Source organism: Hyaena hyaena, unplaced genomic scaffold (assembly GCF_003009895.1).
Source record: "Hyaena hyaena isolate Hyena2069 unplaced genomic scaffold, ASM300989v1 scaffold_306, whole genome shotgun sequence".
NCBI lineage: Eukaryota > Metazoa > Chordata > Mammalia > Carnivora > Hyaenidae > Hyaena > Hyaena hyaena.
This window is the reverse complement of record NW_024080935.1, coordinates 415217-442993: the sequence shown is the minus strand read 5'-3', so window position 1 is coordinate 442993 and position 27777 is coordinate 415217. Positions and strand designations below refer to the sequence as shown.

General features: G+C 54.1%; 1 protein-coding gene across 2 annotated transcripts in view; it reads right to left on the bottom strand.

Moving 5' to 3' along the window:
* The window catches only part of SBK1 (SH3 domain binding kinase 1), a 47733-nt gene that overhangs the window by 9011 nt on the left and 10945 nt on the right, over positions 1-27777 (bottom strand). The window contains exon 1 of one of the 2 annotated variants that reach the window (XM_039247730.1): positions 11456-12160. The exons of the other annotated variant lie outside the window; for it this stretch is intronic. The gene's annotated coding sequence lies outside the window, so the exon portion shown is untranslated. Of the gene's footprint in view, positions 1-11455; positions 12161-27777 lie in introns of those variants that run through there. 2 annotated transcript variants of the gene reach the window in all.

Sequence of the window (27777 nt, the reverse complement as noted above, 5' to 3'; positions counted from 1 at the left end):
CTTTGTCTTACTAAAAGCCAAGTGAAAAAAGCAGCCATGAGACATTATTTCAGGTACTGGGTGGGCACAGGGAGCCTGCTTCACTTTGCTTCTGTGTAAAGCGAGGTACTGGAGGCTCATTCCCCTAGCCTCCATGCCAAGCCAGCTCCCGGTCCCCCCGGACCCCCTGATCTGCCTCCCGGCTGCTCCCTCTGAGGCCTCCGTACCCATGTCTCAGGACCACATCTGACCCACTCCTTGTCTTTCTCCGGCATTTTCAGTGGCTCCCTAAGTCGGCCTGTGGTGCTTTCTTCCTGCTCATCACGAATTTCCCTTTCTCCAGGGAATGACCCCTTTATCAGGCCACGTGGTTCAGTACACTTGTCTCCATCCTGGCTTTAGGGGCAGGCCAGCAGATCCATCCCATCTGCCAGGTCACTGTGACTGGTTCATCGATGAACCCGTGACCAAAGGTGACCCACTGGGATCTAGCCCTAGGACTCTGGCTGCAGCTATCAGGAAGGAGATATCTCCTGACCCCTAGTGCATCCTAATGCAAAGCTGGAGGAGGTCCCTGGTCAGGAGCTGCTGCGGGCCACTTGGTCACCATATGGGGAGAGCCTGCCCGAGAATGAAGCAACAGAGAGGAAAAGCAGAGCTGTAAGGTGGAGAGGATTTGGATGACTCTGGGCGCCTGGGTCCAGGCTTGACTAAAGGCAATTATACTCCTGATCGTTGGTTGCATGCATCGATGCATTTCCTTTCTGGCTTAAGCCACTTTGGGTTGAGTTTATGTAACTTGCAACCTAAAGATTCTGGAGAAGTACATCCGCTCAGGCCTGGGCACTGTGTCAGGTGCTGGCATGGGGCGAGTAGGTTAGAGCAATGCATCAGGTAGAAGGTGTGAACCTATGCTTCCGGAAGGCAGATAAAATAAGGACTCAGGTACCCAGAAGTCCGGAAAGCCAATGTCAGCACTTCAGCGCTTCCAAGAAGGGCATGGCAGTGGGGATCAGGGTGGCTTCTTGGAGGAGGCAACACACAAACGGGCTTTGAAGGGGACTGACAATCCAGCAAGAAACCCAAGAGCTCCTTGAAAGCAAGCCTCATGCTTTCATCACCTTGGCGTTCCTAGCACTTAGCCAGGGTGTGACAAATGCCAGGTGAGTAACGCTTTCCGTGTTAGGCACGTTGTAAATTTTTATATCTTGGCTTTCCTGAACATGACCCTGCGGGCACACAGTTATTTTCTCAGGGGCTTGTGTGAGGAATCATTGGCCCCATTTCTGGACTGACAGCCAGAAAAGAACAGTGATTTGCTCAAAATCACACAGAAAGTCAGTGGCAGGGCTGGGCTAGAGGCCAAGGTGCAGGGCGAGGTGTGCTCTCTCTAACAGCTGGGGCCCCAAGCTCAGCAGAGATGGGTGTGACTGGGAGTGCCACCGGTGTGGACAGAGGGGTGGGAGGTACAAGGATAACGGTGATAGTGACAGCGAAAGTGACAGAAGTGCTAACACTAAGGATCGCTGTTAGGTGCCTAGGGCCTCACAGAAATGAACTCATCTAACCTTCCAACATCCTAAGACACAGGGACTATTCTTTACCCCAATTTCCAGATGAGGAAACACAGGCCCAGAGCAGTCATGTTACTTGATCAGGATCATCCAATAAATGGCAGAGCTGGGATTCAAATCCAGGCATTATCACTCCAGTGTCCAAAAGCCTAACCACTCGGTTTCATTGTCCCTAAATTGATACAGCACAGATTATCACTCATATTCTCAGTATGCCAATGCTTTACATTACTGCTGTCATCCAATCTTCACAGCAACCCCATTTTACAGATCAGGACACTGAGGCTCAGAGGGGCAGTAGCCCGCCTAAGGCCACTCAGCTGATGAATTGCAGAGACAAGGACTGACCCCTAAAGTTCCCCTGCTCCTCTCCTCTCTTCTCCCCTCCCCTCTCCTCTGTCTCTGGTTTGCAGCCCAGGCCTCACTCTGGCCCCACTGCCTTCAGCACCACAGGCAAGGACAGCACCCTGCAGGCCCAGCGCCAAGGGCCAGGTTAGGAGAGGCTGGAGTTGGGAAAGCAGCCAGGGTGGATGGCCTGCTGCAGAACTGGAACTCGGGCCTCCAGGGCTGGAAGGGGATGCGTGGGTAACCATCACTGCTTTAACCAAACCCCTACTGGGTTGTGTTCAACACTCGTGCTATTATAAACAACGAGAAGCCTGTACATAACTCATTTTGCAGTGTGCAGATGTGTCTGTAGGCTCAATTCTAGACACGGGTTGCCAGGTTAAAGGGTGAGTGCGTTTGGAATTTCTGTAGAATGTCCGATTCCCCCAGAGGGCTGTGCCACTGGCCCTCCCCCAGCCGTGTAGGAGAGGGTTGCTTCTTGGCAGAGCTGACACCAACTCCTTCGCCCTCTCTGGGCCTCTGTATTGCGTTATTCAGTACTAGTACGTTACTTTGAACTGGGGGGTGGGGAATATGAATAGGTTTCTCACTTGCTTGTTATTTGCATAAAGTAACTCTGGAATCGACATCAGACATTAACAAAGGCACCTGACCACCCTTGGCACTCACTCCCACCTTCTCCCTCAGCTATTGCGGGAACCTTCTCTCTGATCCCCCCACCCACTGCAATCTATTCTTGACCCAGGGCCGGGGAGCCTGGCAGAACCCACTCAGGTCACATTGTTTCCACCATCCGCTCTCATTTCATTCCAAAGTCCTTACAGGGGCCCTCAGCTTACCCTGCTGACCTGTCTCCTCCCTCCCTCTGCTCCACACACACCGGTCTCCTTGCTGGTCCTCAAACACAGCAGCTCCCGGCCTGGGGGCTGTTCTCTCTGTCCTTAGATGGCTCTGTGACTCCGAGTTCTGCTCAGATGACAGCTTCTCAACCAGGTTTACTCCACGGTACTCCCGTTGTCCTGCTCCGGCTGCCCCCAGGAGAGGGTATCACTCTCTAATGTGTTATATAATTTACTGACGGGCTCTATCTATTATGGCCGTCTCTCTTCCCCACTAGAACTTAAGCACTAGGAGGGCAAGGACTTTGTGGGGCTGGTTTTGGTCACTGCTAATCCCCCCAGCACGGTGCCTGCACATCATTGGCACTTAATCGATCTTTGGTGAATGAATGAATGCATGATTGCATACATCTCTGGGGAGAGGCATGGGAACTGAGTAAAGAGGCAGGAATGAAACTTTTCACGAGGATTTCACAATCCTTTTGGGTCTAGGGAGTAAAAGGAACTGCGTGCGGTTGGTGGTCCAGGCAAAGCCAAAGGAAGATGCAAGGGGAGGCCGTGCCTGTCCGCCTAGGCTCAACAGCCCAGGGCTGGGATCCCCTGAGATGGGCCAGAGGAGGGGTGGCCCTCGGGAGTCTCCTTGACACCCCACCCTAACTAGGGTCCTCTCTAGGTCCCCAAGGCAGGTGCCCTAGTCTGGCTCTTGGCTGTTCAGCACCTTCCCTAGAGGGTGTCCTTGATCCTTTCGTTTGTTTGCCCGACTGCAGAAATCTGTTCATATGTGGGTCCTCCTATCTGCTGCCAGGGGGTGGGGAGACCCAGAGCCCAGCCTTCTGGCTCCAGAAAGAGGTCTATGAGGGGCTTGGAAAAGCACTGGGCCCTGAGGCTGGTCCCAAGGAGCTCTGGTCAGCCCTCTGCCTTCCCTTCTCTTCAGTTTTCCAACCTATGAAATGAGTTCTTTTATTTAGGGGTTCTTATCCCTTCATGAGTCACCGAAGGTTCACTACCCTCTTCTCTGAAAAGGTCCCCGGTCATGCACGCTTCTATGTACAACCTCAGGGGGTCAGGGCCCCAGGGAGCCCTCCCTCAAGAGACTCCAGATAAGGCCTCTCCCTCCCCTTGGTCTTTCAACACAAATATAAGCTCCAGCAAACATTCTGTTCTGTGCAAGAGGAGAAAGAGAAGAATATTCTCAAATCACTTCCTTGTCTTCCCCCTCATGGTGCAAATTCCAGCTCCATCCCTTCTTGCTGTGTGACCCGAGGCAGGCTGCACCACTTGCCTAGCCTCAGTTTGCCCCTCAGGAAAATGGGGCTGAGAATTCTCATCTAACATGGTAAGAATTAAATGGGCACTGGCTGGAGAGAAAGGCCCGAGGCCATGGTTCTGTTGTGGATATGGTACAACCTTGCACTATCCTGGGGAAGGCTGTACTCTTGACTGTGTCTCAGTTTTCTATGCTGGAAATGGGGGCTGTTTGGGCTCTGCTAAATCTCACCCCCTGAACCCGCTTGAGCCAGAAGGGGATTTGGAGGCCATCTGACCCAGCTCCCACACTTCCCAGGTGAGGAAGCTGAGAGAAAGAGCTGGAACTTCAACAAAACCAAGCGGCCGAAACTGGAAACAACCTTCAGGCCACTGCCCTCCCCACTAGGGGCAGCCTGGGGTTCCCCTGGCTTCGAGGCTCTGCCTCAGCCTCCCCTCCCAGCTGGCGCAGTCAGCCCCTTCCCTGGGGCGCATCCTTGGCGGTTATTAATAGCTTGTGACGCGGTCTGCCTGCAGCTGGTGCCCAGAGCCGGAACAGGCGCTCTGCTTCTCTTTGCCCTCCCCAGCCAGACCCTGGGGGGAGCTGGGAGTCCTGGGCCTCACCCCTCCCCACCTGCCTGAGACGGCCCCTGTGGGTGTCGGAGGTGAGCCTTGTTGCCCCAGGTGAGGCAGGCAGCCCAGCACCCGGGAGATTAAGGGGAGTGGAGGGCCGAGAGCACAGAGGTGCTGGGGGCCTGGGCTGGGGATCCACCCGTGGGTAGGTGGTGGCCACTGGAGACACAGCAGCGTGAGCAGAGGCCCCTGAGGAGACGAGCCCTTCCCTAGCTACGGCGCTCAGCTCTTCCCCGAGCCGCTAGCCCGGGTGGAATGAGGATGTAGCCCAGCCTAGCTCAGGAGACCAGAGCCCCGCATTCAGGCATTCCTGGGTAGGGCCGCCACCATTTCTCGTCACGGGGCGCTGGGTAAGTCACTTATTCCCTCTGTGCTTCCACTTCCTCATCAGTAAAACGAGGATGTTATGGTGCAAGTTAAAGTACTATTAATAATAGCTAACATTTATGAGCCACTTAAAGTAGAAGTTCTTTATGTATATAGAGGCTCGTTCAAAAATCACAACAGGGGTGCCTGGGTGGCTCAGTTGGTTAAGTGTCTGACTCTTGGTTTCAGCTCAGGTCACGATCTCCAGGTTCATGTGTTCGAGCCCTGCATCAGGCTCCGCACTGACAGGATTCTCTCTCTCTCTCCCTCTCTCTCTGCCCTTTCCCTGCTCATGCTCTCTCTCAAAATAAATAAGCCTTAAAAATAAAAAAAAAAATCTCACAACAATCTTGGGAGAAGCTATTATTATTCCCATTTTGTTCCTTAGAGCTCAGGAAAACTGAGACTCAGAGAGTGAAAGATTGGGTGACATGTCCTGTGTCATACAGTTAAGAAGTGGCTTAGTGATTATCTCTCTGTCTGGCTCCAGAACATTCAATGAATACTTGTCGAGCATCTACTATGTTCTGAGATCTGGAATACATTCATGAACCAAACAAACAGCCCCACCCTCAAAGAACTTATGTTCTAGCTGGAGGCAGACAATCGTAAGGGTGGGTTAAGAGATGTAGGTCAGAGGGCATTAAGTCCTAAAGAGGAAAACAAGGTTGGGGGTGAGAGATGAAACTGTAGACACTGAGTGGTCAGGAAAGGTCTCACTGACAAGGCTACAAGCATGTGGATACAGTGGCGGAAGAGCTAGAGGCCCAGGGAGCAGTGAGGAGGCGGGCACGGTGGTGGGTAAGGGCTCAGGAGGTGAGGCGACAAAGGTAGGTGTGTAAGGCCAAAGTGCAGGAGGTGAGGAGAGAAAGGAAGAGTGTGCAGGCCTTGGGGGCCACGGCAAGGACCTGGCTTTCACTCTGTGAGATGCACTCCAAACCCCTGACTTGAGCAAACCCTTCCTGAAGCCAACCTGTGTGCCAGGCTCTGGGAGGTGAACAGATGGCACGAACCTGACCTTACACTTAAAAGAGACTTAGAGTCGAGCTTCCTACGGCATTCCACCACTGTCCCAGGCATGGGGCTGAGGAGGAACGGGTAAGGGATGTCATAAAAGCTTCTGGAAAAGTTCTGTGGGCCTGCTCGGCAGTTTCCTCCACCCTGCAGCGCTCGCTGGTCATGGCCCCATGTGAGCAGAGGTGTGGGAGCAGGAAAGCTGAGTGATATGTCCAGAAGCACAGCCACAGCCCAGGACGTTCCTGTCAGCTCCTTCTGGCTGGACTTGCTCTGTGAATTGTGTGTGAATGGTCTAAACGTGAGCAGAATGTTCTCTGAATCCTAGATGTGGAAGCGTGAGTAAAGACCTTCACCTCTGAGCTTCCAGTTTTCTTTTTTCTCCCTTAAAAGTGGGGCTAACACCCCCTTTCTGCTGAGGGCTTGTGGGGACTAACATTCACAGCACTTTACAAATAGTCATTCGCTTCATCCTCCCAACGATCCCAAAAGGCAGGTGCTACCACCATCCCTTTTTGTAGGTGAGAGATCTGCGGCACAGAGAGGTTAAGCCCCTTGCCCAGGGTCACACAGCAGGGTCTAGAAGTTGTGCTTTTCACCACTAAAATATGTTAACTGGGGGCCTCGCCACCCCTCCTGGAAACACTTGGGAATCAGGGCTGACAGATACCTGAGCTGTCGGGAAGGGAAGATCTCCCCGAAGGGCAGTGGGCCCTCGCTAGAGAATGGGAAGCCTTCCTTCTACAATGGGGGAGTCGACCAGACCCAGGGGAGCTAATCTGGGGTGGAGATGTGTGCAGCCTCTCTAGGGCCTGACCAGGAGGGTGAGAAGGCTCTGTCCTGTCCAGTCCCCACACCCCTGTCCCTCAGGGCCCTCCCAAAGACCAGAGGCTGTTGGAACATTCTCTGGCTAATGTCACAGGGAAGGAGCGCTGGTGCAGAGGGATCACTGTGGCTTCCTCCGGCCTGGCCCAGCTCATTTGCATACCCCACAGGGTGTGGCAGAAGTGACAGAGCAAACACTTAAGAAGCAGGCACTGTTAAAAGTGCTTCACTTATAACAGGTTCATCTAATCCTCCCCATAACTCTAGGAGGTAGGAGCTGTTTTCACCCCCGCACTATGTCAGAAGGAACTGAGGCATGGGACAACTGCCTGTCCAAGGTCACACAGCCATGGAACGGTACAGGTGGGATTTGAACCCAAGGAGTTCGATGCCGGTTTCACCCAAACCCTTGGTGGCTCATAGAAGTGGGGAGTCAAAATCTTCGCTGTCCTCAGCACTAATTGAGAAAGCATTGCCCAGTGTCCGGCATGGAGCACTTGACATTGAAAAATGTTCCACCGCTTCCTCCCAACCCTGATATTACATGGCTCCCCACTGGGGGCTGAGCTGGGAATCTGGACCTGTCATCTCACCAGACTGTAACCAAACCATGGCAGGGAGAGGGGAGGGAGGGGCTCTAATTGGACCCTTCGGGCCCACTGCTGCATCTTCCTGAGGCCAGAAAGGGGGCTCAGGGGAGCAGAGCAGGGAGTGGGTGGTTTGGGTAAGACTCAGGTTCTGTTGGAGATGCTGGTCCTGGCTCTGGGCTGAAGCCCAACCGCCTGGGGCAGCAAAGCCTTGGGAACTCACTCAGCAAAAGCCCAAGCAGGTGCCTCACCTAGAAAGCAGAAGCGGGAATGAAGAGGGCCTCAACTACAGAACTATGGCCAAGCTGCCCTAGATCCCACCCCTTGCCACAGGGTAAGGTTCTGGAAAGGCCCTCACAGACTCTCAGGCTTGAACTCCACCCCATCCTGCCCGGACCACAGCATAGTCATGCTTCATGCTCCTAAGCACCACGTAGTACTGGCTCTCAAACACTCCCTTCCCCTTTCTCGGTGAAGCCCTGTGGTCTCCCCAGACTGGCTATGGGAAAACCAAGGGTGCATTACTGCTAAGTCATAGTCACCCACTTACCCCTGCCCCTTTGAACAAGAGTCACTAGTTACTGAGGACATTGGACATGCCAGATCCCGTCCTAGGCCCTCTTCATGCGTCAGCTTACTTAATCCCCCTGATGACCTTGAGGTAGATATCATCCTTGTTTTGCACATAAGCAAACCAAAGCTCAGAGAGGATAAGTGACTTAATCAAGGTCACACAGCAGCAATATGGGAAACCCTGGCAGAGTCCGGGGCCCGTAATCTGTCTCCTTTGACCTCGGGCTTCTATAGACCTTCATCCAGGAAGATAGTACACTCCCTTCCAGGGCCACGTCCAGTGGCCGGAGCCTAGTGCTGGCCCCTGGCCCCTGGCCCAGTCATTTGGCAACACCCATTGGCTTCATTAATGTTTAGGGAATGTCAATACTTTTGAGGGACTCCTGCCTCTAGGCCCCCATCTCTCCTGCCTGACCAAACCTTAAAGCAGCTTGGACTCAGTCCTAGAAAGTTAGAGCAAGGAGTGAGCTTATAGCAGAGAAAACCTCTAGTCCGATTCCTCTGTACACCTGGGTAAACTGAGGCCCAGAAAGCAGCTCTCCCCCCCAAGAGTCCTCAGCAGTAGCTGGGCCTAGAGCCTTGGTCTTTTGCTCCTGAGCAATTAAAAACAAGTTTTGGGTGGGTGAATCCTTGTAGCACAATGAACAGTCATAAGACAGAGCCTAGAATTAAAAGTGGGGCCAGGCTGGGATGCTCTGGATAGAGGAATTCAAGTTCACTTCCCCACTCAGCCCTGGAGGGATGTTGCGCTGTGCAAGTTCTAACTTGACCACGAGGGAGGCAGGGAACAGCCGCATGTGCAAAATGCACACAGACGAAGGTCACCTGCTGAGCAAACACATTCTGGCCCCCACCTAGGAGGGGCTAGCGGGTCACATAAATGAGTGAGCAGGCCAGCAGAGGCCTGGGGTGAGCTGGAGGGCAAGAGTCCTATAAAAGGTGGTGACTCTTCGGCTCTGGCCTGGGGTTGCCACATCATCTGAGTCTTCAAGAAGCTCCAAAAATCAGTATTTGTATATGAAATTCTATGTTTGTTTTTTTTTTTTTAAACACTGGCCACAAATGCAAACATGAGAAAAACACTAACAGCATCGACAAAATGTGTCTAGAAGCTGTATTTTACAACAGGTGCTATACAGCAGGCTGGGCTCTAGGGTGGACACAGCCCTTGCAGCGTGGACAAGACAGACAAGGTCTCATCCCCCAGAGCTTGGGATCTAGGGGTGGAGATAAGGTCTCCCAGCACACAGAGACACGTGCCACTATCTCCAAGCCACCAACCAGCAACCAATCCAACTCAGCCCTGAGCTCCCGGTCAGGCCAGGTCAGATCGAAAGGGGAGGTGGGGGCAGAAGGCTGCTCCGGAGGCAGCCTATAGCAGGGCTTCTCAGGTGAAGGGACCGGCCCCCCAGTGGAGGGCGGGAGTCAGAGGACACGGAGGAGAGGAGCCAGAAGTGTGAGACGGTGAGTGGGGAGTGAGAGCGGACGTCTGAGAGGTGGGTTAGGGCCAGTGCAGGGGCCTCGCTACAAAGGGCCTGGACTTTATTCCAGACTCAGCAGGGAGCCACTGCAGGTTAGGGAAGAGGAAGATCTTACTCTCTGGCCTCTTGATGTTTTTCCCTAGTCACAATGAGTCAAATCTCTGCAACTCAGCGTCTCACTCCACTCCCTTGCCCGTGGGTCATATGATAAGGCTCCGGGCTCCCGGGAACCCACTGGAAATGAACTCCTTCGGAGAGGGAGGAGACACACCTGAGTGCTCCTCGTGGCCCAACTGTGATCTACATTCTGCAGAGTGAGTGGCTCACTCTCTGTCATTATCCCTGGGAGATGCCACGCGCTTGCCCAAGGTCACCCGGTCTTCAGAGCAGCTGGCTCTCTCCACGGCTTGGGCTGAGGGGGTCTGCCTCAACTGTCCTTGAATGTGCAGGAAGGGCTGCAGGAGATCTGGGCTGAAGCACCCCAACCTCTTCTCCTGCTGGTCATATCCTCTCCCTTGGGTCAAGGCCAGCAGCAGGTGGGGTGGGGGCACTTGGTAGTGGGAACAGGGGAGAAGAGGGATCAGTCTCCAGGCTTAGGGCTTCCAGGTCTGCAGCAGGAGGAGGGTCAGGTGCTTCAGGTGTGGGGTCAGAACTGGTCAACTGGACCTGACCAGGCCTACCTCCACGGGCCCAACAGAGAGTGTCTGCTTTTAGTCTGCAAACTAAAAGCAGTCCCAGGGCCTGACAACCACAAGAGACCAGGAAAAGGGGATCAGAATGTAGCAGGGGGAAAAAAAAAACAACCAAAACACCTTGACTCCATTGCCTGGCACATCACAGACACTAGCTAAAGGTTTGTTGAATGAATAAATGAACAAAGGAACTCCCAGTGGGGCTACCTGTATCAAGTCCTGCCTTCCTCAGCATTGTAGCTTGCCTGCAGAGGGCTCAGAGAGAAGAGACTGGGGGAACCCCAGCAGCCCTGAGTGTGTTGTTTCCTCGGCGCGGTCCGGCCGCTTCCCAGGATCTCTGATCCAGAATTTCAGGGTACAACACCCGCTGGGCCCCTCATCTTCCCAGGAGCGGCAGAGCCTGGGGTCCTGGCCGTTACTGAGAGCCGGGCTTGGCCTGGCTTTGTATAGCCTGGAAAGCTAAAGCAAAAACCTAGAATGGTCTCTTGGTTGTCCAGGACACGCTGATCCAGCCTGAGGTTTGGCCCTGGGTATTATGGAGGTCGGGAAGAGAAGGGAAGGAAGGATCTGCTGGCCCTAGGGCGCATGGGGACAGAAAGGTGCCCTGACCTGAAATGGCTTCTTGGTCCAGACTACCTCTCCTCCCCAGAGATCAGTGCCTCACTTTGGAAAGAGCTTGCCCCCTCCTGCAAAACATACACAGTATGGCCTGGGGGAGACCTTCCCTGTGGCCTGGGTGGGGGGCCATGGAGTCACAGAGAAAATACGGGATTCCCACCCATTCTCTCAAACACACCCCTTCCTTGCCCTCTCACAGACAAAGACACACACCCAATGCTTCGGCTATCACCCTAGGGCCACACACCGCAGGCCCCCTCACCTGTGGACGTCCCCAAATCTCCTCCCAGGGGGACTTCACTTGAAAACTCAGCCTCGCCTTGGGGGGAGGGGTATATATATACTCCAAGGGCCGAGAGTCCAACAGCCCCAGGATCACAGCTTTGCGGGGCGGGGGAGCGGGGGGTGACTCTCCACCCTATTTCCTCCTCTCCGTGGCATAAGGGGCTCTGCCACTACTCCCCTGGGAGGCCGGGGAGCAGCGCCCAAACCCCAGGGCTAGGGTGGGGGGTGGGGGAAGGGAGAGGAGGAGGGGGCGGCTCCTCCAAGCGAGACACAAAGAGACGTCCTTCAGCCTCGGCTCCATGGCGACGCTGGGGAGGGGGCAGTGTGCACCCAATACTTCCTTCCCCACCTGCAGGGCTAGGGACCTCGGCAGCCACTCACCTGGGCCCGGCTTACCTGGGCTGGGGCCGCGGGGACGCCGCGGCAGGGGGCCTGGGCGCCGTCTCGGTTTCCGTCAGCCCGGCCCGGGGGGGGCTCAGGGCGCCACAACCATGGGCTGGGATGCGCAGGGCGCGGCGAGGGGCTCAGTCGCCAGGGTCCCGGAGCTTTGAGGGGGGCCCCGAGGCCTCTTGCTGGTGAGGGATAGCTCTTGCTGTCCTCGGTTCCCTAGATTTGGGGTTCCTGTGTACCGGAATTGGGGGGATCTAGGAACCCCCTGATCTAGGGACGTTCTGAGCTGGGTCTTCGTGTCTTGAGGTGTGGAGTTGTAATGACCAGGTTCTTGACAGGGGGTCCCAGCAATCCCGGACGAGGGGGTCACTGCGTTCTAGGTCTTGGGGGGGCCCAGATTGAAGAGGGGGAGTCTTAGCCGTACCGTAGGGAGGTCACTGTCTTCTGAATACGGAGGAAGTCTCCGCTTTCCCCAGCTGGGGAGTAGCTCTGTGTTGGATCTGGAGGGGTCTCCCGGTTTCTTGGGGGGGGGGTCTCTGGGTCCTGGATGTGGTGGGGGGGATCCCCGCTCTCCCCGGCTGCGGGGGCTTGCTGAGTCCCGGCCACCGGCAGAACTGGGAGGAAGCCCCTCAGCCGCTGGGGGGCTCCGTTGCCGCCGCTACGAGCAGCCCGGCCCTGCGGTCCCGGACCCCGGCCTGGTCCGGGCTCTGGCTGCGGCTCCGGCTAGCGATCCGCCCGGTGCTCGGGCCCCGGCGCCGGCGCCCGCCCGGGCAGCGCTCCATCGCTGCATCGCGGCTCCGCCCTCTGGCCCGCGCGCACCTGCCCGCCTGGCCCGCGGCTCCGCCCTCCGGCTCGCGCGCCACCGCCCGCCCCTTTGTCCGCCCTGCTTGGCGCGCGCTTTCGCGCACGCGCACTCCCCTCGGCGCGCGCTCTCCCTCCCGCCGCGCCCTCCCGCCGCGCGTCGCGGGGCGCAGATTCTCCCCGCGCAGAGGGAGCTGCGCGGCGCCCCCACCCCGCCTTCCGGCCGCGCTGGGTCCTAGCGCCCGTGGGCGCCATCTCCCTCTTCCCACCCCCGTCTTTTCTAGGTCAGAGCCCACGGGGGGGCAAGAACGAGGTTAGAGATGACTCGAGGGAGTCTGAGAGGGTCACCTGGTCCAGCCTCCTGGCCCCTACGGGACCAGACTGCCCTAGACTGTCCCAGTCTGTTCTTGTGAGGCGGAGCATGTGTCTGTTTCAAAGAGGGAAACAGCCAAGCTCTGCAATCGCATGTGCATTCATTCATCCGTTAATCTCTGTCTGTCCTGTCTGCCCATCCATCCATCCATCCATCCATCCATCCATCCATCCATCCATCCTATTTTGAGCGACACGACACTTCGGAGAGCTACCAGTCTACTCTGGGAAGAGGTCTCAACTGGGGCCTCCGGGCTGTGACCAGCCCAGGTAGTGTGTGTGACTCTCGATGTGAACAGCCAGTGACTAGTCCTGGAATGCAGCTGATAAGCACAGTGCTCACTGGAGAGAAAGGAAAGGGGATTCCAAACCGGGAGCAATGTGTGCAAAAGCACTACCTGGGTGTGAAAGGAGCATTATTCGATACTGGAAATCTACTGGAAATCGGTGGCTTGGAAGGAAGTGGGGTAGATGAGGATGGGATTGAGATAGGGACCTCTCATCCTCCTAGACCCTATCCCCCCCCCCCCGCCCCCTTCCTCCGACTGGTGCATGCACCCCAGCCACACGGTTTCATTAATGAGAAAGCCCCCAACACACCTTCCATATTTCTTCTCTTTGTTCAGGCTGTTTTCTCCACCCAGCATACTCTTCCCAACCACCCAGACTGTTTTTTGGAACCAGGGATTGCAGACTCAAGTACCTATGGATCACATAAATTAGTGACTGGGGTCAGGCGTCGGGTGATAGGAAGTGGTGGAGATGAGGCAAACTGGAACCTCAAGGGCTTGTACGGATGATTTTTCCAGAGAAGCAGGAAATTCATATGGTGTCTTCCAACTTCAATATTTGAAACTAATTCCCAAGTTTGGAAATACTGAAGGAGCCAAATGAAACCCACTTTGGGGTCAAATCTAGCCCAGGGGCCATCATTTTGCAACTTCGGCTTCTGAGAATATTGCCTTGGTTCCCGGCTTTTCTTCTTCCTGCTTCTTTCTCTTTTGTTCTAGAATCCAAGTACTATGTGACCATCAGCTCTGTAAAATACAAGGTGGAATGGGTTGCTCCTCTGCATAAAATTGCCAAGGACACCCTGTTACTTCCAGGGCAAAAAATCTGACTTCCTTATCCTGGTGTTTAAAGCCCGCAGACTTCAAGTCTCTACTCCTTTCTCTACTGAGGTCCCCTCTTCTCCATTAAGCCTTGAACTTAGCCAGGGCTCCCAGAATATGTGCTTTCTCATAGCTCTGTATCTTCATACACTTGGTTTCCTTTGTTTAGAAACATTTCCCCCCCTTCTTCCTTCTCTGAGCAGGTTATCCTGTGAGAGATCTCTTCTATGTGTGCTTTTCCTCTCTCACCCTTCCCTGTCCTGCTAATGTTCCAGAGTTGCAAATTTCACCCTCTGTTCTACTCCTCTCCAAGTAAGGCCTTATTGCCCCAAACTAATGGAGGGTTTGGGTTATGGGGCAGGCAGAAGCGAGAGACTAGAGAGGGGAAAGAGGGAAGTAAATGTCTTCCTGTGTCTAATAAACCGAGTCCCAGAACTTATAGAATTTAGAGTGCAGTTTCCCCTTGTTACAGACGAGAAAACTGAGACTGAGAGAGGGGTAGCAGCAGAATCTGGCCTTGAAATGCTCTCGGCCATGGTTATTAAGGGTTGTCAAGGCCGCCTTCTGCAGAGCCTTCCCCGATTCCTCACCTGGGGAATTCAGTCACGTACAACTAGAAAATGTTTGCTAAGATGGATTGTGGGTATTCAAACCCCCTTTCCCAAGCCCCCAAGCTCTGCAGGGTGAGAAATCCTGGTCCCCAAAGGGGGCACACCCTTACCAGGGTATACATCAAAGGTCTCATTAAAATTTAAGCTATGGCTGCTGCCAAGGTACTTTATTTTTTTTTATTTTTTATTTTTTAAATGTTTTATTTATTTCTAGGAGAGAGAGAGAGAGAGACAGCGTGAGCAGGGGAGGGTCAGAGAGAGAGGGAGTCACAGACTGAAACAGGCTCCAGGCTCTGAGCTGGCAGTCAGCACAGAGCCCGACGCGGGGCTCGAACCTACGAACCATGAGATCATGACCTAAGCGAGAGTCGGACACTCAACCGACTAAGCCACCCAGGCGCCCCTGCCAAGGTACTTTAGAACTCACATATTTGGAACCTGCAGGTAAGAAGAACGAGTCACTTCTCTGGCAGTAAAAATTGACCCTACTCTGTTACTAGAAGTTACTAGAAGCGCTCTGATTAGTTACTAGAAGAAGGCAGGGCTGCTTTTACAAAATGGGAGCAGGGGGAAATACATGTAGAACCCAGTGAACCATTGGAGTGAAACATTGGTTATGATAACCAAGACTTTAGGCCCTTCAGGACTGAAGGGTTGGGTCACACCACACCACCTGGTGATCCATCAAGAATGGCCAAGATGATAGTTGAGAGTGTGGATAACTAAGAACGGATAGTGAAGGGGGAAAGGACAGGTACCAGTTATGGCCCCGAGATCAAGTACAGCAAGGGGGAGGGGCTGTAGTTCACATCACTAACCACCCTCCTCATGGTTTCCGTTTAGAGAGACTGGAGGCATCCATGGAGGAGCTGTGTGGCACGAGGTGGGGAGGGGGAGGATGTGGCAGCCATGAAAGTGCGCCACCCAGATCTCTGACTGTAGGGGCTGGTGACTGCCGAGGGCAGCAGAAGCGGAGCCTTTCCGCAGTTCACAGAGGAGGCTCCACTTTGCTCCCCTCTAGCTGATCCCAGTCAATGATTGAGTCCAACCAAGGTACTAAAGCATCCAGTTCGTTAGACACAGAGCTTCCCTGATGGGCAACTAGGGATTGAAGACTTGCCATTGGCTTCATCGACACTTTCTTAGCATTCTTATCCCACCTTCCTTCCTTCGTTCCCCATTGCAAGATTTGGATCTACTGAGCCCGATGGTTCTCCCAGTCTCCTCCGGCTCCTTTCTGATTTTCCCGCCCAAGCATTTTCCTTAGTAAGATCACTTGCACATCTGACCCCATCTTGGCCTACTTCTCAGAGGACTGAGCCAACACGGCATATCTGAAGAGAGGAACTAAAATAGCTATTCATAATGCAGCAGTCCCTTTCACTTGACACCTGGGGATAATCCATTCCTGCCAGCTCAATGTTTTGTATCCACAGTGATGCTGCCCTTCCCGATAGGGTCTTGACGGCTGTGATCTGGACACACAAAGATAAAGCCTGGCTATGATTTCCGCAACAACCCAGAAGAAACATCAGGAAGCAGAGATCTCCATTTGGGTTTCCTCTGCCTGGGGCCCACACTCTTCAATGCTCGGGAGTCCTCATACTCTTAGGCAGTCAGTTTGCTGCTCCTTATTCGTGGAAGCTCGTGAGGCCAGGGACCCCAGGACTTCCCTTTGACTGCATCTTGCATTCACGGATGTATCACAAGTCTCTGCTGCCATTGTGGGGATCAGGGAAGGAGACAAAACAGAGCCCCTGTCCTTTAGAATATATACATCGTGTTTCAAACTATACGAGTTTGGGTAATTCAACCAGCTGTACTGAAAGCCACCTGGGTGGCTCAGTCGGCTAAGCGTTGGACTTCAGCTCAGGTCATGATCTCACAGTTCGTGGGTTTGAGCCCCACGTCGGGTTCTGTGCTGACAGCTCAGAGCCTGGAGCCTGCTTCGGATTCTGTGTCTCCCTCTCTCTCTGCCCCTCCCCTGCTTGCTCTCTCTCTCTCTCTCAGAAATGTTTATTGAATGAATAAATATTAAAAAAGCAAAAAATTGGGGCACCTGGGTGGCTCAGTTGGTTGGGCGTCTGACTTTGTTTTGGCTCAGGTCATGATCTCGCGGGCTGTGGGTTCGGGCCCCGCGTTGGGCTCTGTGCTACTCAGAGCCTGGAGCCTGTTTCAGATTCTCTCTCTCTCTCAGAAATAAATAAAACATTAAAAAAAGTAAAAAATTAAAAAGATGATATGTGGGTCATATTTATAGTCCCAAAGCTGTGGGAAAATGATGGCATTTGGGGACTTCCCCAGTGTGGTCTATGTTCTATGATGCTCCTATTGCTCACGTTCTCAGTTATGACAATGAGAAGGCTTCCTGGCCTGCTGGTCTGTATTATGATGGTAAGAAGAACCCTCCGCCCTGATGGCCATCTGCACAGGGCACTGCTGCCGGTGGCCAACTCCTCAGCATGGTCAGAGATCCTGGTGACATTGGTGACTTAGCAGTTCAGAGAGCAGACCAGGTTTAAGAAGCCGAAGATGATGACATCTTGAGCCAAGGTTCCAGAAGGTGTTCTGAGCCAGGGATGGGAGCATCCAGGGCCCCCTGGGAGACACAGGTCAAGCTACTGCCAATAATGAAAACCCAACCAATCCACCAGAACCCAAGATGGATCAGAAGGAAGGCAGCAGAGTAGCCCCGGCTGTGTAGCAGCTGGGGGTGATGGATCTTTGAATCTCTCATTACCTTTCTGGCGCATATATTCTGAAGTGAGAAACACGGTGTTCCAGCAAGAGTTCCGATGAGCTCCCCACCTCCTGTGTCCAAACACAGCTGTGTGACCGCAGCCAGCGGGGTGCCTCTGATGACGGCAAGTACAGTGCAATGGCAGTGCAGAGAGGGAAGAGCCTGCTCCTTTATGATATCGCAGAGCTGCTGAGTCGTACTTGGAGCGGCTTTGAAGGGAATTCTGCTCCTTGGAGCTGAAAGCTTGCCAACAGATATGAGAAAAATATCTCTATAATCATGAGAGTGGCGGCTCCTGGAGATGGGATCCAGGAAATGGGACTGGGGTCGGGGTACATGATGGGAATTCATCTTTCTGTGTCATGGTTTTTCATTCTTTCTTTTTTTTTTATTAAAAAAATGTCTGACACAGGGGTGCCTTGGTGACTGAGTCGGTTGGACGTCTGACTCTTGATTTCAGCTAAGGTTGTGATCCCAGGGTCGTGAGTTCGAGCTCCACATGGGGCTCTGTGCCGACAGCATGGGCCTGCCTGGAATTCTCTCCCTCTCTGCCCCTCTCCCCTCTCAAAATAAATAAAAATAAAAAAACCCGACACAAATATAATAACATGTCAACATTGATTCCAAGGGTAGATATGCACGGGTTTACACTTTTCTATATTTTCTTTCTCATTTTTCAAAATAATGAAAAATTATTCAGCGGAAGTCTTTTTCAGTGGGATCTTGAAGGGGCACCTGGGTGGCTCAGTCGATTAAATGTCCAACTCTTTTTATTTTTAACTTTACTTATTTATTTTGAGAGACAGAGACAGCGCGAGGTGGGGAGGGGCAGGGGGGGGTGGGGAGAGAGAATCCCAAGTAGGCTCTGAGCTGGATCTCATGAAACGAGAGACATCATGACCTGAGCTGAAATCAAGAGTTGGACGCTTAACCGACTGAGCCACCCAGGCGTCTGACTCTTCATTTCGGCTCAGGTGATGATCCCAGGGTTCATGAGAGCCCTATGCGGGGCTGTGCACTGACAGCATGGAGCCTGCTTTGGATTCTCTCTCTCCCTCGCTCTCTGCCCCTCCCCCACTTTCTCTTTCTCTCTTTCTCAAAATAAATAAACACTTTTTAAAAAGGGGATCTTGAAAAAAAAAAAAAAGGAATAGCTTTTTCACTGTGTGATTCTGTGGCTTCTAAAGCCAGATCCAGCAACAGTCTAAAATGACCCCACCTCTCAGTCTCTGAGAAAGAAAAGGACTGGGTAGTACCTTTGGCTCGCTGGCCCCCTCCCCCTCACACCTGCTGCACTCCTTAGGCCTGGATGTGGCTGTTTCTCTGGGAAGCTGTGCAGTGGGGACCTGATCGGTCCTCACATCCCCACCCCTATGCTTATTGCAGAACAGCAAGAAGCATCCTCTGGATTCCTCGGAACAGAAGCAGGGCTACTCAGAACTGGTTCAGTCCCAGCTCCTTCCCAAAGCCATCCTTCCTTGCCAAAGCCATCCCCAGGAATGCAGGCATCTGGAAGGAGACAAGTGCTGTCTGGTACACCTCCCCAGGGGTCTGGATTTAATGATGTCCTAGTTTGGGTTTCCCAGAAACAGACCCTGAGACAGGGATTTGAGAGGAAGTAGTTTATTTGGCAGGTGATCGCAGGTAGGGGAGTGGCGAAGTGTGCCAAGCAAGTTCGAGCTGTGGGCGACGGGAAGGGAATCTCACTGGGGGGCTCGCAGAGACAGCGTAGAATACACAGTGTATGATACCCCAGCTCCTGTCAGTCATCAGTGAGAGCTGCCGTGCGGGCAGGCGGTGCGGTGGATGTGAGCAGAGCAGGCTGGATCAGATAAGGCCCACAGGAAAAGTAATGAGGCTACTGGCAAGTAGAGTGGGGGAAGGGCCCAGGAAGAATGCGCGGAGAACTGACAGTACGGCCAGCTATGATGGGCCAGCACTTACTGCAGGGCCCTGGGGCTCGCATGATGCTCACATTGTCCAAGCGGAGTCGAACCCTCTTATCTCTCCTCCATCTTTTAGCAACAGAACCTCAATTTTCCCTTGGGGGCCCGTTTTCCTTGACACACTCTTCCCTATGCACTAGGGGTTCTCAGGGTGGGTGTGCTCACCTGTTTGGCTCTAGGAGTGGGCTTGTGACCCAGAGCCCACCAATCAGTGGATACCACCCCCCTGGCCATCCTGATTGTTTCTGAGATAGGTCTGTGCCCCCAGCCAGGCCAATCGGATCAAACTCTCCTTCCACTGAACTGAAAGATAGGGAGATGGTAGGTGTGGAGTCAGTACCACCAGGGAGATTCAGCCAGAGGATGAGGCCACAACAGCAGAGCCAAGAGATGAAAGCTCAAGATCCTCATGCTGTCATTTGAACCCCTGGATCTTGCCACACCTGAAGATCTGGACTTTTCAGGTTCGTAACCCACTAAAGTTCCTTCTGTGCTTACGTCAGTGGGACTTGCGTCTCTGCTACTTACAACCCCAAGTTCTTTATGCTGTGTGTAAACGTGGGTTTCTAAAGTGTTTACAAATGCGGGGGGGTGGGGAGTGGAAGATTCTGCCATCTGTACCCATACTCACTATTTCCTCAGCATCCAGGCTGTGAAAGGGAATTCTCAGAGGCAGCTCAGACTCCCCAGGACACGTGGAGTCCAGCTCAGGCTCCCTAAAGGCAATTGTTCCTAAGGCCACATGAGGAGCTGGCCATGCAGCTGCCATGGGGTCCGGGGCTGCCACACGGGGGCCCCTTTCCCTTTAAGTTTCAGGAACCACTGGGTTCTTGGACAAGGCACGCATGCACACATTCAGTTGTTCACACTTGATAATTGGGAGACACTGTACACTGATAGTGGGGGACACTGTACTAATCACACCAATAAATGTCAAATTCTAGCTGAGACCAGACTACAAAGGAGAGACAAAGATCGGGCCTTTCTGGAGGAAGTGACGGCTGCCCTGGAATTGCAAGGTGGTGAGCAGGGCCTACGTACGTAAGAGGGTAGGTAAAGGGGGCCATCTCAGTGTTCGGGCCCCTTCTCCCCACTTCCTGCTCACTGTTGGGTCTCAACCCACATCACTCCCCACCCTACCCCCCCCCCCCAGCCTGCTCAGCAACTCAAACACACTCTTCCTTTGTCTCCCCTTCCAGAGCTCATATCCCTCAACTCCAGGAAATTCTGCTTTANCCCCCCCCCCCCCAGCCTGCTCAGCAACTCAAACACACTCTTCCTTTGTCTCCCCTTCCAGAGCTCATATCCCTCAACTCCAGGAAATTCTGCTTTATGTCTAACCTGCATCCTGCCTGCTGCCAGCACAGCCTACTTTCTCTGCTCTGGTCCTGGGGGAGGTGAAGGGCAGCTGAGCGCCTGTCCCCCGATGCTTTTCATTTGTGTCTCTTCTCAGGGACGAGTCTCCAGCCATTAGACATCTAGGGTATGTCAGGTACTTCTACAAGGCTAGGCTTTCCCCCCAGATGGGGAAACTGAGGCATGGGCCATAGGACTGAGACCCTGTGTTCCTATCCCTTCAGCCTCTGCCAGGCCAAGCACTCTGCTGGTAGGCAGCCCCCAGGGTAGTAAGCAGGACTAGTCCTTTAGTGGCACTCCAGAGCCCACCTCGGGGGCCGGTATCCTTGACTCCTAGGGACAGGGCCCACTGGCCGTCCCATCCCTTCCTCCAGCCCCCTAGCCCTCAGGGAACCTCTGTTCATCCCTGCCTGCCTATTTTACAGGCACAGATTTGTGGCAGGCCAAGTCCTCAGCATCTTACGCATATTAACTCTTTCAAATCTCTCTGACAACCCTACAGTCTATCTGCTGTCATTAGATAGCTGAGACACAGAAAGGTGAGGAGTTCATTGAAGTTCATACCCTGCCTGGGACTCGAACCCAGGCAGGCTCCAGAGTCCAGGCCCCAAACCACGCTGCTGCCCAGCTGATCCATCTCAACCATGCCGCCCTCACCTCCTCCTCTCACCAGATTCCAGTCTATCTCATTTCCATCTCTCTCCCTATCCACCTCCCTATCATGATTTCCTGATTTCTGATTCCTATCTATTCCTGTGTATGGGCTGCTGCCCGGGACAGGCCCTGTCCTGTGTCGTGGGATAACAGGTGGGGTTAGAAGGGGGGGTGAGGGGGGTGGGGAGGGCCACAGGGCAGAGGTCTGGGTAGTAGAAGGGCCCGGGTCACACTCAGATCCATTCCCGGTCCGGTGGAGGCTCTGACTGAGCTAGGGCCTGGAGGAGGTGGGCAGGGTGGGAGAGGGAAGGGGCTGGGTGGAGCCCGGCCTGCAAGCCCTAATTAAGTCAGTTAATTAGGTGGGGAGGAGAAGCCTGTGGGAGTTAATGAGCTTGGCTAATTAAGTGGATCTTGCAGAATGGCTCAAATTCTAGTGGCTGGGGAGGGGTGGGGGCTTAGGCAGAATGGAGGGAGGGGGATTGGGATGCCTGGTGCCTCCTAGGTGTCACCAGGGCCTGTCTGCAGCCATTACTGGGGTCTGAGGCCACTACCAAGCACTTCAGTGACCATCAGGGTGTGCAGCATCCCTCCCCCACTCCCACACACACCAAGTGCTGGTCTGAGGTTGCCATCAAGGTCTAACACCCTCACCAAGGCCAATCAATATGCTATTGACACCTGGGCCTGAGGTCATTATGGAGGCCTGGTCCCATGTCACCCACCCCTTGGGGGTTCAAGGTAGGTTCTCTTTGAATAGTTTGGGGGATGAACTTGAGCCCTGACCCAGGAACGCTTCAGAGCAACAGGATCCCCGCGGTGGGTCGGGAACCACAACTGCCGCACCCACATCCCACCAAGGTTAAGTCTGCAAAGCATACCGGCTGTCACAGCCAGCGGGGAGATCTGCAGGGCGCCTGTCTCAGCTCACAGGTGCGGCGACTGAGGCCAGCGAGGCCTCTGTGGGGTCCTGAAAAGCCACCCCACCCCCACCCCCAGGGATCCTGGGGATAGAGCATTTGGCGTTGGTGAGCTGTACCTGTACCAGGGCCAGCTACGGAGTGTGGGCCTCTTGTGCAGGAAGCAGAAAAAAAGCTTTTCCTGTCTACCTAGCTCTCTCTCGCTCTCTCTCTCTGCCCGTCACTGGTGGCTTTTTATTTGCTCTTTAAGGTCATGCTCCCTGGGGCTTGGGGATATACGTGGGGTCAGTGCAAACCCTCACAGGTGCGCAGGGCCACCCCCCTGCACACTCCTCATGGAACCTGCCTGCCCCCAGGCCCCTGACGTGCAAGGACCAGCCCTGGTGACTGGGGTGGGGGGTGGGGGGGTGGCGTGCAAGGAGTGGGGAGCTGGGAGCCCCCCGGGGATGTTGAAGGTGGGATTGCTTGTGGTGCAAGGGCTCCATTGTCCCAACAGACTTCACTTACAAATTCAACGATGAAATTATGAAGAATTCCCCATGTTCCTTATAGAGCAGGAAACCCCAAGGTCGGGGCCCGGAGTGACTGTGCTGGTCACACTCGGCCCGACACACACAGTCTGATTGTCCTCACGGCCACTCTGCATGCTCGGTGCTGTCACTGCCCTCAGTTCACCTATTTGCTCACTCATTCATTCAATTATCAAGTATTTATTGAGTGCCTCCTCTACACAATGAACAAAACAGAAAAAAATCTCTGCCCTCATCCCTTCTAGTGAGGGGCGGAGGCAACAAAGAGGGTACTTAAGTAAATAATTAGGCCTTAAGGGATTCGAGTGAGGGAAGAAACAGAGCCGAGAGGGCAAATCCTCCAAGGTTACCTTGGAGCAGAAACTTGAAGAAGGGGAGGGAGGGAGACACACAGATAGGAGAGGCAGGGTCCAGTAGGCCAGCCACGGGCAACAGCCAGCGTAAAGGCCCTGGGGCCGGAGTGTGCTTGGGATTTTAGGGACAATGCGGAGGCTGGTAAAGCATGAGAGGAGATGAGAGGCGATGGGGACAGTTCATGCAGGGCCACCATAAGCCTTTGGCTTTGACTCTGAGTGAGGGGGGAGTCTTGAAGGGTTCTGAGCAGAGGAGGGACAAGCTTTAGGCTTTAGGGGGGCTCCCTCTGGCTGCTACGGGACAGATAGACTCTGGGGGGCAAGAGAAATGAGGAGACTCCTGAACCCAGCTGGGTGAGAGAGACGGCAACGTGGACCAGGGCAGTGGGAGGGAAGGTGGCGAGAAGTGGTGGATCTGCTGACAGATTGAACGATGGGGGTGGTGTGTGTGTGTGTGTGTGTGTGTGTGTGTGTGTGTATACAGTTTACCTTGGGCACCTGGATCATGAATTTCCACGAACAGGTGAGGACATGAAGCATCTCTCTGGTCCCCAGGATTCCATGCCCTTGAAGGTCTGCTGTCATTTTGGGGGCACCCCCCATACCTCTGCACTTCTGCCTGCCTCAGGCCAGAGGCTGCAATGTGGAAAAGTTTACATGAACCCTTTTGGCACAGGGTGAGAGACTGAGATATTCACACGGGGCCAGGGAGAGACTATGGATGGGGCACATGGCCTGGGCAGGGCCAGCGGTAAATTGGAGCCCTGGCTCATCTGAACAGTGGCCCCCTCTCCCCTGTGGTCACCATTGTCACGTGAAAATGTATGCTCAGGCTCTCAGAGCTTCTGATTTTTCAAGAGAAGTTGGAAATCTATATCTTAGGATGCAATGCCCTGAGTTTTAAGATATTGGCAAGTCAATTTTTTAAAATGTTTATTTAGTTATGGGGGGAGGGGCAGAGAGAGAGAGAGAGAGAGAGAGAGAGAGAGAATCCCAAGCAGGCTCCATACTCAGTGCAGAGCCAGACCCGGGGCTTGATCCCACAAGGGTGAGATCATGACCTGAGCTGAAATCAAGAGTCAGACGCTTGGGGAGCCTGGGTGGCTTAGTCGGTTAAGCGTCCGACTTTCGCTTAGGTCATGATCTCGCGGTTCGTGGGTTCGGGCCCCGCGTCGGGGTCTGTGCTGACTGCCAGCTCAGAGCCTGGAGCCTGTTTCAGTCTGTGACTCCCTCTCTCTCTGACCCTCCCCTGCTCATGCTGTCTCTCTCTCTCTCTCCTAGAAATAAATAAAAAAAATATTAAAAAAAAAAAGAGTCAGACGCTTAACCGAGTGAGCCATGCAGGCGCCAGGCACTTACCCAGGCAAGTACATTTTTTCTTAAAAATTTTCAATGTTTATGTTTGGGAGAGAGATCGAAAGAGAAACAGAGCATGAGCGAGGGAGGGGCAGAGAGAGAGGGAGACACAGAATTCAAAGCAGGCTCCAGGCTCTGAGATGTCAGCGCAGAGCCTGACGTGGGGCTGGAAGCCATGACCCACAAGATCATGACTTGAGCTGAAGTCAGCCGCTTAACTCAGTCAGCCAACTGACCACCCAGGCGCCCCAGGTAAAATGTTAATATCAGGGCAGGCTATGCCCCTTTGTGGGACCAAAGATAGGACAGGGACTGCTTCTGGTGGCCCTCTTCCCATAGTGACATCTGCATCTGGGCTGTCTGCAGACCTGGAAACCCAGATAGCCCTTGGGTGTGGCTTGAAAGGTGGGTCTGGACAGGAACCGGGCTGAGGGGCCGTTAGGAGAACGGCTGGCAGGGAGCGCCCCCTCTGAGCCCCTTGGGTACCAGGCAGCGGCACTGCTCCAGGGGTGATATGGTTGCTGGGCAAGGGTGGCCGCTGGTCCCCTGAGCACCCCAGAGCAGGGAAGAAGATACGGTGGCCAGAAGGGTGAGACCATGGCCAGGAATGAGCCATAGGGTGAGATCTGCTCCAAGACCAGAGAACGAGCATGACTGAGCAGGAAGGGAAGGTGCCTGGGCTAATCCCTGTCCCTGCCCTAGAGCCACTCTCTACCCCAGCCTCTGCTCTGCCCACCCCCCCCCCAAGCCCACATCCGTTTCTCCATTTCCCTGGGTCAGGGCTGGGCTGAGGGGCTGCAGAAGAAACAGAGAGAGAGAGAGAGTGACTGAGGCGATAGCAAACCTCCTCTACCATCACGTCGGGTCAGCACCCCCTGTGTGGTGCTCTGTCCACCCCGCCCCGCCCCCGCCCCGCGTGACCTCATTCATCCTGCCAACAATCCGGAATGTCCGAACCTCAGCTGTGCCCATTTTACTGCTGACGAAACTGGGTCACAGAGCAGTTGGGAAACCTGGCCAAGGTCACAAGGCCTTGGAAGTAGCGGGAACTGCAGTTAACCCCAGGGCCGCGTGGTTACAAGATCTGGAATATGAACGTAGAAGCTGTCAGATAAAGAGGCCAGAGGCTCACCGCCGGCTACCTGCTGGGCCAGTCCCTGCATGTGTGAGCGCAGCGCTCCCTCTAGTGGCTGGCCTGACGCAGTGCAGGAAGGACTGTGGGACTCGACACACACTCGCACCTGTTTACTACCTGGTTCTCCAGAGGAAGGCCTCACCACGCCCATCTTCGGCTCACCTACACGCCAGGACATGTGGCCCCTACTCAGCTGGTTCACCCAAGGCCCCTTTCCTTGGTCAAGCTTCCCGGAGCTGTGCCAATCCCAGGCCACCCACCTTCTTGTCTTCTCTCCCTTGCTTGTCCCGTTCTCTCTGCAAACGCCTGGGTCTCTGTGTCTGCACCCGTGGTTCTCTCAAACGGTCCCCTCTCACCATCTTTAGATTGCCAGGGACAGAGGAGCTTTCGGGCAGCCTACAGCGGGCCTCGCGGTCCGCTTCCAAGCTCACACCCCAGATCTCGTGATGACACCACACCTCACCCTCCTGTGATCTCCATTTTGTTCACCCCCTCAGTGCTTCCCCCTTCCATCCTCTTCATCGCTTGTTCTGCTACCCGGGTGCAACAGTTCATCGAGCTCATCGCGACCAACAGTCCACTGCCCCTCGGCCCCTTCTGACACCACCATCCCTCCTGACCCCCTTGGTCTCCGCACGACCATCACTGTAGCCGCTGCCCACCTCCCCCGTCGCGGTGCCTGCTTGGCACATGCCATCACATGCTCTCTGCCTGCACCGGGCAAAGCCAATACGGCACAGTCCCACACCAGCCTGGTAGCCTCCTTTCTAGTTCATGGTCTTTTTCTAAAATTGTTTTTAAAGTTTACTTATTTGAGAGAGCGAGCAAGTGAGCTTGGGGAGGAGCAGAGAGGGAGAGAGAGGCTCCCAAGCAGGCTCTGCGCCTTCAGCACACAACCCCATATGGGGCTCGATCTCACAGATTGGGAGATGGTGACCTGAGCGGAAATCAAGTCTGACGCTTGACCCACTGCGCCACCCAGGCGCCCCTCAGGTTCACGGTCTTCCACCCGCTGCTGCCTCTTCCCCTCTCTGGGAAGGGAACCTTCAATTTGCCTGTGACTCTCCTGGCAACTCGGTGAAGCCCAGGGGCCCCCCACATCTAACCAGCCCCCAGGGGGTGGCAGGACTTCCGGTCTGCACACCTCGCTCTGAGCAGCAAGGTCTGGGATGACTTTCCCACCTTCTCCTTTCGCCTCCAACCACGGCTCCCACTTCACTGAGAAAACAGATGGATCAGATTGCCTCCCGCCAGGAAAGCGCAAACCCACCCAGCTGCTCACTTCTCGCATCTTCCCATCTGCTTTGGGTGGGGGAAGCTCTCCTATGAGACCTCCCTGGGGACCCCGTTTCTTCAGGACTCTGCTCCCTCCCTTTCCCACCAAACTCGTTCTTGCTCCAGGACTGTTCCCACAGCACGAGGGCTGGGGCGCCTCCTCCCCCTACCCCTGGCGACCAGCTAGTTCTTGGACACCCCCTTCCCCCCCTGCACAGTGTGGAAAGCTTCCTGACAGAGCTGGCTTCTTGTCTCTACCCTGCCACCCCCAGTTCTCTGCTTTGTGCTTCGTGTTCTTTCCGCTTCCCTTTTGTAAATATGGTTCTGATTTGTATTCAAGTTAAACGTGCCCATAGCTGAGAATCGAGAAAAGCGCACCGCCCTCACCCCCATTTTCCCACTGCTGAAGGACGAGAATTTCAACTCTTTCGGGAATTTTTACTTCTGTGTTTCCTACACAGCACCTTCACTTGGCTTCTTCCCAGTTTTAGGTTTTCCCTGTCAAGCAGGATTTAGCTCCCTTCCATCTGCCCCCCACACGATTCCCAGCCCTGCCTTCCTCATACAGTCGCATCAGAATATTGCTGGTGCTTACACATGGTGGAAACATTATGGACAACTTCGTGTGGAATGGTATGGTTTCTTCCCCTTTTTCTTTTTTTATAATAGATTTTATTTATTTATTTTTTAAGTAATCTCTAGGCCCAACATGGGGCTCAAACTCATGACGCTGAGGTCAAGAGTTGCACACTCCACTGACTAAGCCAGCCAGGTTCCTCTGGACTTTATTTCCTAGAGCAGTTTTAGGTTTAAAGAATTGTGGGGGCGCCTGGGTGGCTCAGTTGGTTGGGCACGTGACTTTGGCTCAGGTCATGATCTCACGGTTCACGGGTTCGAGCCCCACATCGGGTTCTGTGCTCAGAGCCTGTTTCGGATTCTGTGCCTCCCTTTCTCTCTGCCCCTCCCCTGCTCATGCTCTGTCTCAAAAATAAATACACATAAAAAAAAAAAAGAATTGTGAAGAAAGTACAGATACCACCCCTTCCTCCCAGGATCCTGTTATTAAACATCTTGCATTAGGGCAGTATATTTGTCACAATGGATAAACTAATACATACACCACGACTGACTATGGTTTGGGGCGCCTGGGTGGGTCAGTCAGTTGAGCAT